Here is an 18,703-nt window from a genome sequence, read left to right as displayed (position 1 = left end):
GGTACCGTGTTAGTAACAAGCGACGCACAAGGGACGGGACAAAGCGTCAATATGCTACATGCTCGGAGTGAGAATGGGTTGAATAATGACATTACAATAGTCTAATCTGAATATTAATTTGAAATGAGATATTCCTCCAAATCGGGCTTCAAAGGGCCAACATTTTCCGCCGGCGGCATCGGTGGCCCCAATATGGTATCCTTTCATGGGGCCCAAAATCCCTGGCTATGCCCCTGACCACAAGCCAAAGCAGTCAAAATGATTGCTGAGGGTGAGAGAGAGAGAGGGAGGGAGAGGGAGACAGCCAGCCAGCCAGAGGGAGAGAGGGACAGGTGGAGAGAGAGACGGAGAGGGACAGAGAGAGAGGGGGAGGGAGAGAGAGAGAGAGGGGGGGGGCAGAGAGAGAGTCAGGCAGAGGGAGAGAGAGACAGGGAGAGAGAGAGAGAGAGAGAGAGAGAGTGGGGCAGCCTGCCTGACAGAGAGGGAGAGAGCAGCAGACAGGAAGACAAAGGAGAAAGTTCAGAGAAATGAGGAAGAGGGCAAGAGAGTAAATAATGAACAAAATACTGTCCAAAAATCAACTCAGTGAAGCCTGTAGCATAATTGTAAATGCTCAGTGCCAAAGATAAAAAAAGAAGACAGTAAACAAGTCACACCCTATAATGATGCAATCCCCCTCACGGCCAATCAGCCACAAACAAGCCACCTTGTTTTGACGTTTCCCCAAATTTGGAAAAAAGTTCCCCACATAACGGGTGAACAAACGAAAGAAGTAGCACCACTTTCAGCCCAATCAGTGTCATTTTGAAAAATGCTGGAACGCAGCGGCGGGATGTATGTTTCCACACAGTTTTCTCCAAATTAGATTTGACAGATAAAGGGGCACGGAGACTGTCGGACAGGCAAAATAAATGGCTGGGAAATTGCAGCATTTTGGCGGCCCTGTGTGAGGAACGTCTAGCTTCCCACTTGAAAAGGTTGACTCATTTTTCATGCTTTTTGCCAGCACAGAGGCAGCCTCGATGTTGTATGGTAAATATTGAATGTAGCTATCCATATTTAACTAGCTGGCTGCTGCAGTACTAGACAGAGGGCAAGATAGCCTAATAAACATTGCAGGGCATTGCACTCCTATAATTGCCCGGAGTTAATCTGTTTCCCTGCATAGCGCCTTGACCTGTAGTAACGGAGCTGCTGGAGACAGCACTGTAAATATAAATAGGAGGAAAGGAGGGAGGCGAGAGGGTAGAGAGACGGTGAAAAAGGTGGGAGGGAGAAGAAAAGAGGTAGATGAGAAAATAAGAGAGAAAGAGAGAAAATGATTAAAGAACAGGAGAGGGAATACCTTCCGGAGCTGACTGCGGATATTTGTTTAATTTCATTGGACGCCAGGGGCAAAGCTTTCTATTTAAACACCTCTAAGTGCTAATGATGTTTGCATTCATTACAAATATGAAATTGGACCTATGACATGTAAACCATTCCAGCGACTGGGGAAGGAATACTACACTCTAAAAAGTCTCCGTCTCAACAAGCAATAGCCTACAGTGCCCTATCTTGGTACAGGCACTATCCCCTTTTTGCGCTTGCGCACCTGTTTGCATGCCTTATGCTTTATGCTATCGTCCCTGCAGGCATAATAGCAGTCCACCACGCGCAAGTGTCCAGGTGTTATGCAGAGTTTTGCACCCCTGCCCGGCCGCCGCTGAACGCATCCCCACCTCACGGGAGCATATTGTAATGATTTCTACAGAAACGTTTAAAAATTATATAATTGTCTGGGAGACCTCCCTGTTTTTTAAAGTTAAAACAGCCCCGAAATATGGTGGGGATGCAATTCTCGGTGGGGGTGCGGAATTGTTCACGGCGCAAATTGGAGGTGTGCCAAGTCATTTGTGCCCCCAAAATGCCAGCGCAAACGGGATTTGGGCGGTCTTAAGGACCAGAATTATTCACAGGTGTGGCCAGGCAATACCTGGGCGTTACATCAATCAAACCAATCAGATTCCCGTCTCGCAATTGCTGTAATACAGTTTGCGCGAGGCATGCAATATGCTTTAAAGAGCATGGAGCAGGGTAATTCCTTTGCTAAATGTATACTTAACCTTGTCCCTATGTCCATTTGAAAAGTTAATGCATCATTAAAAAAAAAAAAAAAAAAGTTTGAAAAAAAATATGGAGAAAAACACCTTCCTTTTTCAGAAGGAAATAACAGACTTTTAATTTGACAAGAAAAAGCCTGCTACGTCACAGTGGGGAGTGGCTCCCGCGTGCGTGTCTCCCTCTCCCCTCCCACTGTGCTTGTCTGCGCTGTGACACGCTCTATCTCTCTCTCTCTCTCTCTCTCTCTCTCTCTCTCGCTCTCTCGGTGTGTGTGTGTGTGTGTGTGTGTGTGTGTGTGTGTGCGTGTGTGTCTCTACGCTGTGTGATATGCTCTCTTCACTCGAGGGAGGGGGAGGCTGCGGCTCCTTCCTCCCCGCACAGCACCGCTGCTCTGCTCTGCTCTGCTCTGCTCTGCTCTGCTCTGCTCTGCTCTGCGCCGCGCCGGGCTGTGTGCAGCCTGGGGTCTGCTCTGCTGTGCGGGAGAAAGAAGGAGGAGGAGAAACCGCCACCTCCACAGCCAGCCACCTCACACACCCCAACTGTGCCCGGCTCGCATGCCTCTCGGTCGGCTGGCCGGACAATATGCACCCCGCTGCAGCAGCAGCTTCGGGAGGTTTTCTCACTGTGTTCGGGACTTCGGCTCTAACTCGGCCAGATGGCTGGACACATACGTCACTTTTGCGCGCGCGTGTGTGTGTGTGTGTGTGTGTGTGTGTGCGTGCGTGCGTGTGTGTGTATCGAATTACAGTCCGCACCTCGGCCCGCCTCCGCTCGCCTCGCTTGCTTTCTCAACTCTCTCCGCGGTCCGTTGTTTCGTAGCTGGGCTGTTCCTGCTCTCTTTCACTGTCAAAATTAGGCTGAGGCCATCGTATTCATGTACATAAACATTTGCTACCTCCTCCTCCTCCTGAAAACCGGCGTTAGCATCCATAGTGTGTGACTGACAGCCCTGACCTAAGTGACGACAGACAGAGGGACAGACAGAGGGACAGACGGTCATGCCTGGCGACTCCCCACTGTGACGTCGGAGTTTTGGGCTCCAAGATGTCAAAATAAAAGTTAAAAAAGTAAAACGACCCCAGAAGTCACTGTAGTGTATATGTAAGTGTCTTAATGTGAAAATCGAGTTCCTCCATAATTCACCTACACATTGACTGATTGGGGTCTCTAACCTGCCCCATGCTCTTTAATTCTCTCCATGCGTAATTTGGATAGGCCTACCTCACAATCACAGTGAAGAAAAGAAGTGATCTGCACACCTTTGGAGCTCCCATTTGAAGGTTTTTTATTTAGCGTGACGTTATGAGCCACACAGACTCTTCTTTAAATACCCATACAACATAGATCATGTGACATAGTTCACCAGGTGTGAGTAATTCAACAATCAAGAGTAATTCAATAATCATATTCAGGTAAATTTAGAAAATTACATATAAAGGCAAATATATACAGCATATGTGAAGCACAAAGGTAAGCTAAACACACATGTATAGAAAGAGTACTAGAATAAGAATAGACAGTATATAATACCAAATAGTTTCTAGTCCCAAAAAAAGGGCTCTGACTACAGAAGCCCACATACAGTACTCAAGTGTTGGAGACATCCATCTATTTTACAAAATGTATAATTAAAGTTAAAATATAGGGATCAATATATCAGATATATTGAAATAGACCCACTTCAGAGACAGCACACTGCACATCAGAGAAAAGAGGTGCTACAGTTAGGTTCTGACAAAAACAAGAACAATAATAACAATGCAAGCTCGCTGAAGCCGGAGACCCCCACCCTCTACAAAAAAGGTCTGATATCAAATTCCTCATTTAGACCTTTAGGGGCCAGAGTGCCCAATGTATGTATCCAGAACAGTTGACGTTCAAGGAGCATATTCTTCATGTCACCCCCTCTGCGTGGATGTTTCAAAGGTTAGATCCCTATATATCTGAGAGGAGAGGTATTGGGCCCTATCGTCCCACTGGCCTTAGCGCTTAGCGCCAGGCACAGCCCGATTTAGTGGCCGTCGACCGGCACAGCCCCTATTTTCGTGTCGGCGCTACACGCGGCCTTAAGCATTATAACCACGCCTTTTAAGCGTATAAATATTCAGAACGTGCTCATTGGAGAAGTGCAGTAAACGAATCACAATGTCCCTTTCATGTTCCATTCCACGGAGCGATCCAATCCGGTCAGAAAAGCCCGACCAAAGCGCTCTGAGCACCCCCCTCCCTCTTTCATCCCCGTCTGTCTCCATATATATTATTGCATATTATTATGCTTCTCAAACCAATCTCACTGCAGTTTAAATACAGCAAGCATGTAAATACGCTACACTATAGCAAGTTCAAAGTGAAAAGAATGTTCTAAACGCATCGGCTAGAAAATTATAGCCTATCCCTGGATGTCATGATGAGATTAAATTGGTGAAAGTTTGGGCAGAATTATATCGTTTTCTCTCGCTACCTTTTCTTCTCCCCCACTGCACAGGTAGGATGATGCAACAGCCTACCAAGCCTAACAAGGACAGGGGCTCAAAACTACGGTATTGTGGCGACCCAGAGTTTGACATGTCGGTGGCGATTACGACGTTACGTGAAGGCAGCGGACCAGCCAGTGTGTAGGAGACTTCCGGTCTCGGGAGAGGAGCGAGTCTGAGAATACGAGGAAGCGAACTGGACGTGTGTGTAGCTAGGAGCTGTGTGTGTGTAGCTAGGAGCTATGAGTGTGAACCGGGAATAAAGACTGTACCAAGTATTGCCTCTTCTCCTCCTCATTAATGATCCCGGGAGCGGATTATTACAGTATAACAAAAAAAAATCATCGGTCATTGTGCCTGTCTGACGTGCGAGAGGAGGGAGTGAGAGAGAGAGAGGGGGAGAGAGAGTGAGATGGCAGAGGAGAGCTGCACGTAATTACGCACAGTAATATCCCTAGCGCACTGAATAAGGCCTGGTTTTGAAAAGCGCTAAGCGCTAAATTAACGCCAGGGGGGAAGATAGCGTTAGGCCGGTATTTAAGGCCGAAACGCCCATTCTGGCACTGCGCCACGCCTCTTCGGCGTAAATCGCATTTCGGGGCCTAAAACATGATGCTATCCTCCCGAGTCACGCGCAAAGCGTGTTTTGTTTGCGTTTAACGCCAGTTTAGCGCCTAAGGCCAGTGGGAAGATAGGGCCCAGTGTGTTTTGCAGTTGAAAAATGTACAGACACAGGACTAGACATTACATTATTTCTAGTAATACTGCAATGTTCAGCAATAGGAGTATTTAGAGGTCTAGTGGTCTTGCCAACATATACCAAACATATGCCAAACTACATTTAAGCATATAAATAACATCAGCAGTGGAACATGGAACACTATCTCACAATCATAGCATCACATCATATACCTGTTAAAAACATATGTGATTTTATGCAATTTGGGTAATTCTTTTGACTGGGAAATTGAATGTTTGCAGCGGGGAAATGGCGGAGACAAGAGAAAAGATGGGAGGATTTCGATTGGACTCAATTAAAACTCGGTGAAACATTGAGAGCTGCCGACTCGTGCCGGGGACAGATAGAGATGGAGAGAACTGGTCGTGGTGCCAACGACCCTCCGGGTTATGGGATAGGTAAAGGTGAATAGCCTATTGCAAGTAGGCTACAATGTCCAACAGGTTTTCTCAATTAATTTGACATTAACCCCTCTTTGCGATGTGATAAAGGTTTCTCAGTGAATTATAGTTGATTGCCTCACTGAATTATCTGCTAATACCCAATTAAGCCATAACCCGATTATGGTGCACGCAAGCGCAGCGGGGTTTTTGCGCTTAAAAGGTGCTTTTCAAAGCTCTTAGCGCAAAGTAATTGCGCACATGCTGACGATAGGAGAATGCCATCTGTGTCCCCACATTTATCGCAGACACGCGTCACACGCCTGGTTTGGCATGTGGCACGCCTACCCCATGCATGTCCAGTACAAATGCGCTTGTGCACGCCCCCAATTTGCATTGCGCACGGCGTTAAACCCCCCCCCCCCCCGCCCCCAGATTATAATCTTGATAGCAGTGGAGATGTATTGCAAGATTATACCACTCCATTCAACTCAATTCTTATGATGTTGTAACTTTTATATGAAATATAGGCGTATTTAAATTGATGTACATAAACATTTTGGGACCCAAACAAGATTTAACTATTTGTCAAGATGATTTTTTTTTTTTTTTTGCAGTGTACTGAATCCCTGTTGGGACTGGCAGCGTTTGACTGCAGTTTCACAAGGGCCTCCTCATCTATATTCATCTGAAAGCTTTAAAGATTTAAAATTATGAATAATATCCCTCGGAATAAGAATAACTGGGCCCCTTGCCACTGCTTCTCTCAGTTTAAAAAAACGAGGGAGACTTAATAAACCCAAACAGGGCATGTTTTAGCTTATTACTCTAGATTAATTACTGCCACATTTTGATGGGCCGTGCTCTGACAGATAGACCACAGATGCATGAATATTCATCTCTTTCTGGGGCAGAAATATTCTCGCGTGGGTGTTTTATGTTTTAATCATGATTATGGAAGAGAAGAAAATATGAATTCAGAGGTTCATGATTTGTGGCAGTGTCTGTCCTCCCTCCCACAGCGAGCTGAGAAGCAAGGGATGATGCATTTTGAAAGCTTTGGGCAGCGCCTGCTGACGGTTTGTCCGCACAGAAGAGAACCAGAGTAAATCTGAATTAACGATTATTGTATTAGCAGGGAACAAATATTATCTTGGTGCATGCTCCTTTCCCTCAGCTCTGCTCTCCTCCTTCACACAAGTCTAGTTTTGTGGTAGCCTGGTATCCAGGCCCATATGAATCGCAGTTGTCATCACTCTTCATATGGGTCTGGACCTACGCCCATCCACTGTGTTTATTCAGGACAGATACTATACTGTACTGTCCATGACACCTGATTGGCTGGTCGATGTAGGCAGCAGGACCTTATAAATAATTAATCTAACTTTACCGATAATGCATTTAGAGTGCTGCAACTACACACCTGTATGTTAAAAGATCGGCTAGCTAGCTGTTATAGCACGTTAGTTATGTAGTAGTGAAACGCCACTGAATGGCCAGTTTGATGTCACGCTCTTTCCATGAAGCCCATCAGTTTTGATATCTGTTGGTTAGTTGTTGATATTTATAACAATATTGTGGCTCTAAAATAAAAATGTTATTGGGATGTTTCCGGTCTTCCAGCTCTGGACCAAAGTGAGAACAGACACACAAAGAGAACAGTGCTGCTGTCATTGGGCTGCAGTGGACTAATCGGTGGAACAAGGTATTAACTTCAGTTCTTATCAATTGAAGTTCTTTGGCGCACTCGTGGAAGTAGTTTGATGATTGACACAGAGAGCAACCAATCAGTTGGGACTGGAAAAATACGTCACGGAATCAGTGGCGCATAGCAGAGCATCCAGACCCTAATGAGGGATTCATTGGGGCTGGTTACCAGGCTAGTTTTGTTGAGCATCTGTATGCCACCAGCCTGAGTGACACTCAGCCAGCGGAACATTTGACAGAAATCTGATCATATTTTTTATAGGTTGCTCTCTCTAAACTAAAGCTTCATTATTGTTTTTATGTCAATCTTATTTTACAGCCCGAGCCCATTCTCACTCCAAACTCGTCCCAGAGCCCGGCTTTGGCAAGTGCTTTTGGTGACCTCCTTAACGCTCTGCAAAGCCTAGAGCGTTTTATGGAACGCAGCACGGGCAGACCATTAAAAAACACGGCGCAGCTGTGGGTTCAGGCAAAGGTCAACATGCCCTCGGGCTCATCATTCAGAAGAAGAGTTGGGAAATATGGTAGTACCGCCCAGGGGATGGTAGTACCACCCTGATTTGGGTTAGGGGCTTGGTCTTGGGGCTTGAAGACCACTGGGTCTCCCCAGAGAAGACCCCCCAAACCCGGCATCGAAGACCCCTGGAGACCTCGTTGTGGACGACGAGCCCTTGACCTTTCCCTGAACCTACAGGTGCTGCATTCCCTAAAACGCGGTGCTGAATGCTGCTCTGTGGAACGCGTTCCATAAAACGCTCTAGGCTCCACGGAGCCTTAAGAATGTCGCCAAAGGCGCCTGCCAAAGCGGTTCTGTGAGACGAGTTTGGAGTGAGAACATGTTGCATTTGACCATGTCTGTTTTGTCTTGATTTGATTGTTTTTGTATCCTTTATTGCAGACCTGGGCAACCCGCGGGCCGCCAGTATCGTGAGCGCCCCCCTGTGTGGCCTGTGCTGGAATTGCAATTTATTTTTATTTTTTTATACAGCACCTGAACGCAACATGCAAGATACCCGCTGAATAAGTGTCCAAATGTTCATGTCATTCTGGCCAATAGCCTACTCCACTTCTGTTATAAAATTTCAGTCTGGAAGATGGAATATCTTTCAATAATCTGTATGACTAAAAGGCTAAAAGTAATCTCATGTGTAAGAAATGACTGTTCTACATTGAAGTAAATAATTAACTTGTTGGTTTTGGATTCAGCTTCAAGAGTGCATTTTTGTTCGTGTGACCCTCAACACAGGCTTTTTTTAGAATCCCGGGCCACTTACTGATACTTCTGCTTAAATTAACCCACTCATATTCTGGTTTATTTAAAGAACAGTTTGGCTAGTGGAAATTCTAATTGGCTGGAAACTTTGAAATCTAGCAGCCATATTGGCAGGTGGTCCAAAAAGTTAATTTCAAGCCCTGCAGGGAGAGCAAGTGGTGACATAGGAGTGAATGAGAAAAGGATCCAATATTGGTGTTTAAGACTGAATAATGACATCACAACTGTTCATTTAAAATTAGTTATTCCTCTAACTCTGACTTCAAATGCCCCACATTTTTTCGCGCCGGCGCCATTCGGCCCCCAACCCTCAGCAAAATCTGGCAGCGAGGACATTTTTTTGTGGTCCTCTCTATCATCAAAGTTCCCGGGTTACATCATGACAATATTTGTTCGGCCCCCGGCAACAATTTGGGTTTCTCATCTGGCCCCCCATGAAAAATAATTGCCCACCCCTGCTCTATTGTGTGCTATGTGAAGGACTTTGTAAGGGTGTGTTGTACTGTAAGTTTGTAAGTGCCATGTAAATAAAGCTTTACTTTTATACTTAAAAAATAAGGTCAAACACATTGATTTCAGAATTTGTTGTTTTTATCTGGTTCCCCATTTTTCATATATTCTGCATTTATATTCTGTTAGTAACTAGTCTACTGTCAATATAGTCAATTTTCTTCCCAAGTCTAAAGTATAATGTACCAGTCAATGCCCAGGGATGTGCACGCCACAATTCCATGCAAAATGGGGGGAAATGGAAAAATCGGATTCGCCAGTCCCTGCCTGTGCCAATGCTCAATGTGCAGATTGATTGGCCAACCCGGAGATAAATGGATGCAGACAGACGGACAGAGTTTTTCTCATTGTGTCTGTGTGTGAAGCCCATTTTTCCATTTCCCCACATTTAAGCTGTTTATGAGCATTTTTCTGCATGGAGTTTCGCCTGTGCCACCTTGCATTTAGGAAATTCTCTGAAATGCAGCGTGGCAGTAAAATGCTAATGAGTGTGTGTGTGTGTGTGTGTGTGTGTGTGTGTGTGTGTGTGTATATGCTCACATGGGTTAAGCTGTTAATTCGTGTTGATACCACATTTATTTTGAAGATTATGACCGGACACATCATCTGTTCGCTGGCATGGCTTTTATTTTGAAACTGTGTTCTGCATGTCGCGGGCTTGACCGGAACCAAGAGAGTGGGATTAGCTGATAGGAGATCTTGATGGATGGTCTGGGGCTTCTCTCTCTCTCTCCACCCGTCTCTCTCTCGCTCTCATTCTTTCTACTGGAGTTTCCCCTGCCACCTCTGAATGTCCTAAATGCAGGGTGGCAGGTGGAAAATGCTCATAAACAGCTTAAATGTGGGAAAATGGAAACATGGGCTTCGTCAGTCCCTGCCTATGCCAGTGCTCAATGCCCATGTGCACTTTCAGATTCATCGGCCAGTCCGCCGGGGAGAGAAATGGATTCAAGTGTTTCTCATTCTATAGGATATTGTAGAGCAAATGATAGCTTGTGAAGTAAAAGCTTATGCTGCCTGACCTGACAGAAAAAGAGAAAATCTGAAATGACTTCAGCAAAGCTTCCATCTTTAAAGGTGCGGCGTGCGGCACATCTATACCGTCAGTTTTTTCAACAACATTAAGCTTGAATTTTCCAAATAATTCCTTTTGGCAGCTGGAGAAGTAGTAGTAGTTTAGGCCTGCTCGTAGGCCTCCTAGAAATATTGCGTGATATATGCACACTCATTTATAATTTTGAGTTGATAAATGAATAAAATATAATTTACTTTACTTACATGATTTACTACATACAATCTATTTCTCACTTACTCTTTGCATTCCAGTCTAAAATGGCAACATAATATTTCTCATTAAATCGAAAATGTGCATTTTGATCAAACATTTTCTGAGGTCAAGCGAGCCTTATTTCGTCACAATTTGGATTTTCTCAGCAGTTCCTTCTTTTGGGTGTGTGCTGTATGTTTGTGTACTGTGTATGTGTCTCTGTCTGTGTGTGTGTGTGTGTGTGTGTGTGTGTGTGTGTGTGTGTGAGTGTGTGTGTGTGTGTGTGTGTGTGTGTGTGTGTGTGTGTGTGAGAGAGAGAGAGTGAGTGAGTCAGTGAGTGAGTGAGTGATGGGCGTGGCAATAGTGCAATGGTAGTGTACATGTACTATTGCATGTGGAAGAATGGAAGTTAAAGGACTACTGCATTTGTACCTTTGTGACAGTGGTGATGACGATTAAACGATTTTCAGACGGCAGCCCGTCTTTATTGTCACACAACACACTACAACACATGCACGGAGGGCCACAACACACACATGCTGACAGTGGCTGGTGAAATTTGTCCTCTGCATTTAACCCATCCTGGCTTTGTCCTTTCCTCCTGGGGCAGGCCAGGAGCAGTGGTCGCTTTCTCGTACAGCGCCCGGGGACTGACTTCGGATGTTGTCGTCACTGGTCGGATGACGATGACGATCTGATCTTCTTCATGTTTTTAGTGGGGGGGGTTATATACGGAGGAACCCCCCTGGGGGAGCACGGGGAGAACATGCAAACTCCACACAGACAGAAAGGCCCTTACGACGAGATACCCCACCTGGGCAGTAGGCACTGAAGATATGGGGGGGAACACAACCACAGCGCCCACAGTGTCCCAGGCGAGAATCGAACTCAGGACCTTCTGACTGCGAGGCGACAGCTCTACCACTGAGCCACCGTGCCCCCTGATGAGATAGAGACGCAAAGTGAACATCACTTCCTGCTTCAGCACTGTACCAGAGATTTTCTTCCACAATTTATTTACCCATAGACATTTCGTAAAATGCTTATAAAAATAGTTTTACTTTGACAAATCAAACGGTTCAGCTATATTTAGAATTGGGAGAGAGCATAGAACATTTCGCTTGGACCAAAACTTCAAAAAACATTGAAAAAATATTTTCTTTAAACCTTCTTTTTCTTTTTCTTTTTTTAACGTTTTGGTCCGAGTGAAATGTTATGCGATCTCTCCTGTTTCTAAATATATCTGTACCGTTTGGTTTGAACAAGTACAACTATTACAGCTTATTATGTTATAAGCATTTTAGGAAATGTCTTTGGGAAAATAAATGGCGGATGAAAATCTCTGGTACAGTGCTGAAGCAGGAAGTGACGTTCCACTTTGGCTCTCTATAGAGCTGCCAGGTTTCTTTATGAGCACAAGCAGCAGGGCTCATGGCTGGCTCTCTGTCAATGTTAGCCTCTGCTTTATGGGACAGGCAGGCACTGAGAGGTAGATATGGAAGCCTTTATGGGACAGGCAGGTACTGAGAGGTAGATATGGAAGCCTTTATGTGACAGGCAGGTACTGAGAGGTAGATATGGAAGTCTTTATGTGACAGGCAGGTACTGAGAGGTAGATATGGAAGTATTTATGTGACAGGCAGGTACTGAGAGGTAGATATGGAAGCCTTTATGGGACAGGCAGGTACTGAGAGGTAGATATGGAAGCCTTTATGTGACAGGCAGGTACTGAGAGGTAGATATGGAAGCCTTTATGGGACAGGCAGGTACTGAGAGGTAGATATGGAAGCCTTTATGGGACAGGCAGGTACTGAGAGGTAGATATGGAAGCCTTTATGTGACAGGCAGGTACTGAGAGGTAGATATGGAAGCCTTTATGGGACAGGCAGGTACTGAGAGGTAGATATGGAAGTCTTTATGGGACAGGCAGGTACTGAGAGGTAGATATGGAAGTCTTTATGTGACAGGCAGGTACTGAGAGGTAGATATGGAAGTATTTATGTGACAGGCAGGTACTGAGAGGTAGATATGGAAGCCTTTATGGGACAGGCAGGTACTGAGAGGTAGATATGGAAGCCTTTATGTGACAGGCAGGTACTGAGAGGTAGATATGGAAGCCTTTATGGGACAGGCAGGTACTGAGAGGTAGATATGGAAGTCTTTATGGGACAGGCAGGTACTGAGAGGTAGATATGGAAGCCTTTATGGGACAGGCAGGTACTGAGAGGTAGATATGGAAGTCTTTATGGGACAGGCAGGTACTGAGAGGTAGATATGGAAGCCTTTATGGGACAGGCAGGTACTGAGAGGTAGATATGGAAGTCTTTATGTGACAGGCAGGTACTGAGAGGTAGATATGGAAGTCTTTATGTGACAGGCAGGTACTGAGAGGTAGATATGGAAGCCTTTATGGGACAGGCAGGTACTGAGAGGTAGATATTGAAGCCTTAGAGGCTCGTCCAGGGATCGTTATGGGTGCAGGATAGTGCAACGTTTTCGCCCGGAGGACTGGATGTGAGAGAGACAGAGAGAGACAGAGACAGAGAGAGATTGCATGTGTGTACCACTGAGTATGTCTGTGAGTGAGTGGTGTGTGTGTGTGTGTGTGTGTGTGTGTGTGTGTGTGTGTGTGTGTGTGTGTGTGTGTGCACATGCACGTGTGCGTGTGTGTGCATGCCAGAATGGATGAGGCTCTGGCTCTGTAACAGTGCAGTAGCGAGTAATGCTCTCCTTCCATCACCTGAGGGCTGAACCTCTAAGGATATAACGTGTGTGTGTGTGTGTGTGTGTGTGTGTGTGTGTGTGTGTGTGCTCCTGCCCTGAAACCAAAGCCTTGTATCAAAGACAGATGTCTCTGTCTGAGCTGCTAACGTGTGATGTCATCATCCTGAGACAAGCCTTGCTGAGTCTCTGACCTCTCAGGCAGCTGAAGGTGTGTGAGGTAGGGAAGGCAGAGAGGCAGGATGGGCGGAGCCTCAAAGAGACCGATGATAGATCTGAACGGCTCGTCACAAATCACTCTCTCATGTGTTGACAGTGAAGACGGCTAACTGACAGTTTTCACATGCAGCACCTCCAGTCTACCTGCCACCCTGCAGTCGACCTCAAGCCTCCCATTCACCAGTAGCAGTGTGGAATTATACTGTATTAGATCAAATCCATATTATTTCACATGGGAAAGTGGGGCTATTTGTCATGTTATGTGTATTTATTTTGAACATGTAACAACAAAAATGAAAAAGATAAAAAAAACATTGAATAGGCAATAAATATACAAATAAACGAATAATTAAATAAATTATAATAATAAAAAACAAAACAGTAAATTCTTGACAAACAAAAAGGAGTAGGAAGAAGTAAAAACATGTCGTACTACCCCTTTTCTCTAATTAAATACTGATAACCATTAATATAGCCATAAATTAGTACATAGAGGAGGAGTTTAAGGGGTTATCACCTTACACCCAGGGGCGTAGGCAGAAATTCAATTATGGGTGGGCCTGGATCAAATTGGGTGGGCCTGGATAAAATTGGTGGGGCAATTGCATGAAGAAATTTAAAAATCCTGGATGTCATGAAGTTGTCATGCATTAGACTCTGGAGATGATGTGCCCTGCGTTTTTAAGCTACAAAACCATTAGCTAGCAAGGCAGCAGCAAGTTTGCCTCTAGAAAAAAAAAAAAAAAAAAAAAATCCAGACCACAGCCATCGGGCGTGGAAGCACCCAAGCTCAAAAATCACCCGATGGCTGCTGCACACTAAACAACAAGTGAAACAAAATGAGAAATATAATTGATTGTGTTTGTTTTCTGGTGTACTGGCTCATAAAATTTATCTCAATCCACATAGGATGTGAGGTTGAACAATATATAAAAGAGACGATTATAAGTCACAGAAACCATGCACCTCCCCATTCCCTAAATTGGATTGGGCTGAAAATGTCCAAATCGCTGTCCATGGTGCTAATGTGCACTAAATTAGGGGTTCTTGATTGAAAAAGTTGTGAATCACAGGTATACATTTCAAGTTTGTCTCTTCCAGGTTCAGCGATGCAAAACTTGAAATTGCAATTTGCAGTGAAATTGACTTCAAAACCCTCCTCTATAAATTCACTGCTGCCTCTGCCTTCATTTTTCCTTTGATGAGGAACAATCGCTCATAGAAAAACAATTTTTTGCTGAAATTAAAGCCCCATTCAGCAAGTTTTCCAAGTTTTGCTATGGGAGAAACTGCGCCCTCTGGGTGCAATAGTATCGATAACGATATCGCCGTTCAAAGTCAACAAAACACAGCGCCAGAAAGCTCTATGTACATGTTGTGACATCGGGTATTCACCGCATGATGAAATAATAATCCATACTTCCGTGAAACATCATTTTCGTAGCAAATCCGAATCGAGTTACTTCCTTGTTTTCATGAAGACAGCGCTTCCGCTGTACAGCGCATGCGCGCATCCTTTTCTTTTCTTTTTTTTTGCCACGGGACGTGGCAGACAACCTGCTTAGTCCCAGGGCTGGCCAATGGAGGGCGGTGTGGGATAAATAAAGTCGAGAGTCTCCCTATTACAAGTCAATCTACCATGTCCTATGACTAAAAAGCTCTTATATTACAGTAAAAAATGTCAAAAATCTTACTGATTGGGGCTTTAAGTCTTCAACATTTTTTTTTTAACTTTACAAATTACAGACATGGGAGATTCCAACAGGATTATGACAAACTCCTCAATTATCAGGCTACATTTCACTGCACTGCAAGTTTCAATTACCAAACTTCTCTTCTTCCCCTCTTCACTTTTTCTTCACCTCACCTGTATCTGTAGCCACACAAGCAGAGGAGAGAGAAGCTACCTTTAGGTAGCACAACACACCTTCCACCCCACCAGATCAGTTTCCCTGCGACAGTCCCTCTGTCAGTGCCGCTGCCGTGGGATTGAGCAGAAGCGAGGCCTGCTTCTAGCTGACAGCTGCTTGGGTTTGCTGTTCATTTCCAGCTGGATGGATTTGCGCGGCTTAGACTGTAAGTTTGTTAAATGAAGCCCTGAAGGACCGTGAACGAGCTCACCCGCAGCAGCAGCAGCAGCAGCACTCCAAAGCAGCCAACAGAGGAAACTTATCTTCCATTCAGTTTGCAAAGAGATAGAGATACTTCCTGTTGTCACCACAGGGGACAGGCATGATGCAGGGAGAGGAGAGCACAGCAACGGGAACCCCACGCACAATTGCACAAAACACTTCAGCAAATGCACTTCAAAGCACACATTAAAAGTGACTTATCTTCCAGTCAGAACGCAACAGAAATAGATTTCTCTTGTCAGTGTTGCAGGGTGACAGTACCTGTGTTTCACACTGTCCATGTCCAGCCATGTTCTGTACAGAGAGGGTTACTGAAGAACAGAAAACACAGTTTGATATGTGCAGCAGCAACAGAACTAGGGAGGTTTACATACAGTCATCTGAATACAAAAATGAGTTATTGACATCTGCTTAGAGTAACTATTAACTGTAGTGATCATTTCACATCACTTGAAAAATAAAAGCAAAAAGGATGACATTGCAGGCAACCACATGGGGCCCCAGCATGAGCTGGGCGAGACCCCAGTCTCTCTATATTAGCTCTGGGCGGGACCCAGAGCTGGCACAGCTTCCCGGGCAGCAGTGGTTTCGCAGAGGTGGATTCATTGCTGGGTGCTGAGCTCACGCGTTCATGAAGCAGTTAAGGCTTGGAAGTCGTGGATTTTGACTGTTGCCAGCAGTATTGATTTTTTTTACAGGATGAGATGCTGGGGGCAAACAAAGGAAAAAGTTAAAACCCTCTGAGTTGGCCGTAGGTCAAGTTTGATGCTAACTTTATTTTTTAATCTCCAATATGAAGTGAAGAAAATAGCTACTCAACTAAGAAATAGAGTGAGGGATTGAAGTGTGAGTTCAAAAAGGAAATGCCAGTGATATGAGGAGGCAGCAGCAAAAAATAAATAAATAAATACATCTAATTTAAGGAGGCAGGTTGAAGGTTCACACAACGATTCACTTTTATAACGATGGCCTGCCAAAATGTAGTTGCCTTTTGGAGGGCAAGGATGGTTGAATTTAAATACAGAACTCACACCAAAGAGAGAAATTATTTCAAGCAGCATAAATTACCAAGAGAAACTATGAATATGTATGTAACAAAAATGCCTTTTCTGGTCATTGTTAACATTACAATTACAATTACATTACAATTCCCAGCTGAAACATCTGGCACTGTCCCAACGCAGCAAGAGTGAGCGGTTTAAATGGGCATGAATTAATCTGTGACTTCTATTGATATCTAACGGCATAATAACTAAAGCTGTAATAATAATACTACTTTGTAATTTACTTTTTTGGCTGGAGAATGAAGCTTGGTTGAGCAGTTGCAATGTGAGTAGGTGGCAGAGACTTGATTAGGAGTCAGTCTCCCCCCCCCCCCCCCCCCCCGCCCCCCTCCGAGATGAAAAATTAGTTTTGAAAGCTAGAAAGCTCAGCACTTGGCAAAGTAATTGTCGAGTCATTGTTATTAATCAGCAAGCCTATCAACCCCCTGCAGCTATATTATGCCCAGTTTTTCTATGGCAAAAAAATAAATCTAACTTAAAGGAGAATTTCGGTGTTTTCAACCTCAACCCTTTTTTTGTATTTTTTGTACTGTATTCTTATTTTATTGTATTTTTAACTAACTAATGTGAGCAGAAACGTTTGAAATTGGTCCATGTATTAACCCATTGATACCTGATGCAGCATTTGCGTGTATATCCCTCATTTGTGTGTGTATCCCTTTAAGACCGCGAACCGCGTGACGCGGTTCGCGGTCTTAAACGGATACACACACAAATGCTGCATCAGGTATCAATGGGTTAACCAAGATTGCCCCGATGCCTTTCCTGACTTTTATTTTTGCAACAGACACATGCTCAGATTGTTATTGTAAAAGAGAGAGAGAAAATGAACGCTTGTACTGCCTTATGGTAGCTTGTGATTGTGATTCAGCCCCCCTCCTCTCAGCCTGTCAATATAGCGTTACTCGGCTCAAATAAATACGAGCGACCATCGAATTCAAATGCATAATTCATATTCATGAAATCAGGTAAATATTCAGCCATAACTTACAAAATCATTCAGCTAGGCTTTCCGTTAGGTTACTCCAAATGAAACATGGCGGCTTGTTCCATTACAACTGAGTTTTCCTGCAACAAGCAACTCGCATGAGACTCTCACGAGACTCAGGTCCCAGTCCCAGGATCTGTGATCCGCAGGCAGATGGAGGTAAATAGAAGATAGAAGATTCAAATCCACCACTGGGTTTTAGCAATCTCTGTCCCAGGCCGGAGCTTCTTTACAGGTCTGGTACCATGTAACTACATATGAACTAGTGGAATAGACTCACTCCACTTTACAGGTCTGTTACCATGTAACTACATATGAACTGTAGTTGAACAGACTCACTCCACTTTACAGGTCCGTTACCATGTAACTACATAATATGAACTATAGTTGAACAGACTCACTCCACTTTACAGGTCCGTTACCATGTAACTACATATGAACTACAGTTGAACAGACTCACTCCACTTTACAGGTCCGGTACCATGTAATAATAAACTACTGCATTTGAACAGACTCACTCCATTTTACAGGTCTGTTACAATGTAACTACAGACAGTATGAACTACAGTTGAACAGACTCACTCCATTTTACAGGTTCGTTACAATGTAACTATAGTTGATAATGTAACTAGAGTACCTGTAAAATAAAGGGTTACCAATCAAGTAAACATATTTGATTGTGGTGTGGTCTTAGTTAGTGAAAAGTAGATTTTCAACAGTGTCATTTGCCTATTTGCTGCATCTCTGCCATGTTGACCATAGCCAAACCCTAACCTCATTTAAACCTAAGCCTAACCCTAATGAACCCTAACCCTGATATTGAATATCAATGAAGTAGCCTACTTGTCACACTATTGTATCACCTGAAACTGGCCAGACATTTTAGTGACACGTATTATTATCACTTGACAGTAAGTTGAGTATTTGGCATTGGACTATCCGAGAACTGGACATAATTACAGTTTACAATGACGACACACAGCAATAAACTGTGCACTGTTAGCTCAAAGTAGTAAGTACTTTCGTTCATTACCTCCACCAAGCTTCCAGTGTTTCCAGTGCTGTTTGTTTGTCAGCAGGATTACGGGATTCCATGAAACATGGTGGAAGGGTGTAGCATCAGCCG

This window comes from Poromitra crassiceps (genome assembly GCF_964638095.1).
Source record: "Poromitra crassiceps genome assembly, chromosome: 1".
NCBI classification, from domain to species: Eukaryota; Metazoa; Chordata; class Actinopteri; order Beryciformes; family Melamphaidae; genus Poromitra; species Poromitra crassiceps.
Note: the sequence above shows the minus strand (reverse complement) of the source record.